This window comes from Trichechus manatus, unplaced genomic scaffold, assembly GCF_000243295.1.
Source record: "Trichechus manatus latirostris isolate Lorelei unplaced genomic scaffold, TriManLat1.0 scaffold00097, whole genome shotgun sequence".
NCBI classification, from domain to species: Eukaryota; Metazoa; Chordata; class Mammalia; order Sirenia; family Trichechidae; genus Trichechus; species Trichechus manatus.
This window is the reverse complement of record NW_004444033.1, coordinates 6,878,622-6,882,526: the sequence shown is the minus strand read 5'-3', so window position 1 is coordinate 6,882,526 and position 3,905 is coordinate 6,878,622. Positions and strand designations below refer to the sequence as shown.

The 3,905-nt window shown below is 44.7% G+C and overlaps 1 protein-coding gene across 1 annotated transcript in view; it reads left to right on the top strand.

Annotated features, from left to right (window-relative positions):
- The window catches only part of PLXNA4 (plexin A4), a 466,135-nt gene that overhangs the window by 182,700 nt on the left and 279,530 nt on the right, over window positions 1-3,905 (top strand). The window lies entirely within an intron of this gene.

Below are 3,905 nucleotides of genomic sequence, written 5' to 3'. Positions count from 1 at the left end.
TCTCTCTTCCCCCATCTCTGCTGCTCACTTGCTTGCTTCATCTCTTTTATATCTCAAAAGAGATTGACTTAAGACACACCCTACACTTAAGACACACCCTACACTAATAGTGTCCATTAACACTACAAAGAAAACCCATTCCCAAATGGGATCATTACCACAGGTATAGGGGCTGGGATTTACAACACATATTTGGGGAGACACAATTCAGTCCATAACAGTGGGTCACAGCAGTGGGTCCGGGCTGAGAAGGTTGTGGTCACCAGAGGCGTCCTCGGTTTATTCCAGTGTGTTCTACACAGATTGTTCTTTCCTCTGGCGGCCATGAACAAGATTGGGGAGGACTGCTGTTCTTAAATGGTAGTGTCTCTGACACCAGTGTGTTTTCACAGGCTCTTGAGCCTGGGAGAGACCTCTGGCTAGTCAGTAGGCTGGATATTGGGTACCACGTCACTCATACACAGAGAAGTTGCACGTAATTTTTTAATAGGTTTTATTTTTTAGAACATTTTTAGATTTACAGACAAATTCTGCAGAAAGTACAGAGAGTTACTCCTATATACCCCTTTCCTTCTGCACAGTTTCCTCTATCACTAACGTCTTACATTCCCGTGGTACATATGTTACAGTTGGTGGCCAATGTTGATCTATTATTACTAACTGAAGTCCATATTTTACAAAGGAGTTCACTCTTTGTGTTGGGCAATCCTATGGGTTTTGACAACTAAATAATGTCATGTCAACTTGATAGCAATTTTTTTTTTTAAGGTTTGGGTCCACCATTATGGTGTTGTGCAGAGTAGTTTCACTACCCTAAAAATGTCCTGTGCTCCACCTATTCATCCCTCCCCTACTTTTGAACCTTTGGCAACCACTGATCTATATATTGTCTCTATAGTTTTGCCTTTTCCAGAATGTCATATAGTTGGACTCATACCACCTACCAGTTGCCGTCGAGTTGTCTCCAACTCATGGTGACCCCATTTGTGTCAGAGTAGAACTGCGCTCCATAGGGTTTTCAAATGCTGATGTTTTGGAAGTAGTTAAGGTATGTAGCTTTCTGAGACTGGCTTCTTTCCCTGTTGCATGTAATACTGAAGCCCTGTGGAAACAGGTGGTCTCACATCCGCTCTTCACATCCTCTCTGTGTCCCCGCCATCCTCACTGTCTAGCATCACCCTCTCATGGAGTGTCTTTGGCCGTCAAACACGAGTTCCTTCCTTGGAGAAGAAGGGGTGGTTAGCATCATTCCTATGGGACCTCTGCACAGAGACAAACAGTTGTTATTAAATCGAGGTCCCAAGTTTTTGCTTTGGTTAGAGTTTTGATAGGCTCTCTGTCTGACCTTTAGAAATCCCCTTTACTTGCTTCTGGACTTGCCAGACCTTGTTAGGCTATGGAACCAATATTGCCTGGACTAGAGTCATTATCCAGCCATGTCCCTGTTCCATGGGTGATGGCTTCTGTAAGACACACAGCCCCAGGCTTACTTCTGTCATTGAGGCCAAATGCAGTGGACTTAGGTCTGTTCTGGGGAACCACCCCAAACAGCTATAGATGATGAAGAGAAGAACGGAGTGTTCCCCTGCAAGGTTCACCCCCGTATGCTTTCTTCATCCTGAGTAGGAGTGAGAACGTGAGAATATGCAAAACCTGAACCCTTCTACTTTAGTTTTTTTAAAAACAACATTGACCGAACGCAAGGAGTTCATCTTTAATATCAGTGTTTATAGCTGCTTGGGAGTGTTTACCGTGGTTATAATTGGTATCATTAAGCTTAGGTGACACTATTAATGCTGCTGATTAAACTGCTATAAACCCAACTTTGCCATTTACACAAACAACCGTGGCTGAGCTTCCATCTTCCATATTGAGCCCTAGAGTGGGAAACAAACCCGTTGGGAGGCAGAGTCGGGAAAGAAATGGAACCCCAGTTTCTCATCCATCTGTAAGTTGAGCTTCTGTGAAGATCTAGCTCGAAATATTTTCACGCACTATTAGTAAAATATTTTCCCTTTCTAAATCTGTTCCCCAAAGTCATTTGTGCATGTTAGAAAGGAGCATCAAGTATCTCCCCCGACCTCTCCTATTCCTGAACCCCACCTCCACAGTTGTCTGCTGCTGCGTTGTGGCCAAATCTTGGTTCTTATCCTACTCTACCAATTGTTGTTATTAATTGCTGTCGAATTGGCCCCCCACTCAATGGTGACCCCATGCACAGTGAAATGAAACACTACCCAGTCCTGTGCCATCCCCACAATCAGTTGTGACTCAGACCATTGTGATCCATAGAGTTTTCATTGGCTGATTTTTGGAAGTAGATCACCAGGCCTTTCTTCCTAGTCTGTCTTAGTCTGGAAGCTCTGCTGAAACCTCTTCAGCATCACAGCAATACACAAGCGTCCACTGACAGACAGGTGGTGGCTGTGCATGAGGTGCACTGGCCAGGAATTGAACCTGAGTCTCCTCTTGGAAGGGGAGAGTTCTACCACTGAACCACCGCTGCCTCATTCTACCAATTATAAGCGTTTAATCATTAGCATTTAATGCTCTCTCCCTCCTTCCTGAAATACTTTTTCTTGTTGGTCTCTGTCCCTTTCCCTCTTCTTTCCCCCTCTCCTTCCTTCTCCGTCTCACCCTCTCTGCCCCTTTACTTCACTGCTTGCTCCTTCTCAGACCCCATTACTAGAATTCCAGGGTTCCTTACTCTTGGACTCTTCTCTAACTCACTCCCTGGGGGACCTCATTTAGTTCCTTGTCTCCAAATACCATCTAGACATTGATGATTATCAGAATCACACCTCTTTACTCCAGACTCCCATACCCATCTGCCTGCTCAGTATCTCCACTGAGAAGTCTAATAGGTACCTCAGACTTAACATGACCAACATTCGACTCTTGATTTCTCTGTAAAATCCTGCCCTTCCCACCCCCATCCCAGTCTTCTCCAACTCAGTTAATGGTGATTCACTTTTCTCATTGCTCAGGCCGAACTTTGGAGTTATCCTTGATGCCTCTCTTTGCCTCACACTCCACCTTTAATTTGTTGCAGAAACTTGTTGCATCTTTCTTCAAAATACACACAGGCTCTGCTCACTTCTCACCATCTCGGCTCTGTTAGTTTTACCCAAGCCATAGTCATCTCTTGCCTGGACTGTTGGAGTAGCCTAACTTGTTTCCTTGCTTCCATCCTTGCTTCCCCTCCTTCAAAGCCTGTTCTCAATACAGCAAGCAGAGGAATGCTTTCAAGACATCAATCTGATCGTGTCTCTCCTCTGCTCAGACCCCTCCAATGGTTTCTCATCTCACTCATGTCAAAACCAGAGTTCTCCCAGGTATGTACTCAAAAGACTTGATATCAGGACTCAAACAGATACTTGTATACCAACAGTCATTGCATCACTAGTCACAATAGCCAAAAGGTGGGAACAAACCAATTGTCCCATCAACAGATGAATGGATAAATGGGATGGGGTCCATCCATGCAATGGAATATTACTTGGCCATAAAGAAAAAAGAAGTCCTGGTACATGCTACAACATGGGTGAACCTTGAAAACTCTATGCAGAATAAATTCAGTCAGTCACAGAATGGCAAATATTGTATGACCCCACTTATATGAGGTGTCTGCCAGGGGCAGATGCATAGACACGCAAAGTCGATTAGAAGTTCCTAGTGGCCCAGGGGAGGGGAGGATGGGGCATTATTGCTTAATGGATGCTGAGTTTCTGATTTGGGTGATGACAATGTTTTGGAAATAAATAGTGGTGATGGTTGTAAAACATTGGGAAAAATAAAAACCAACAAAACAGAGTTCTACAGGATCCTCCAGGCCTTTCCCGCTCTGCCTGCTGCTCTCGCTCCAGACTCGCCTCCCCCTCCCCACTTGCTCAGTACTCTCCCCC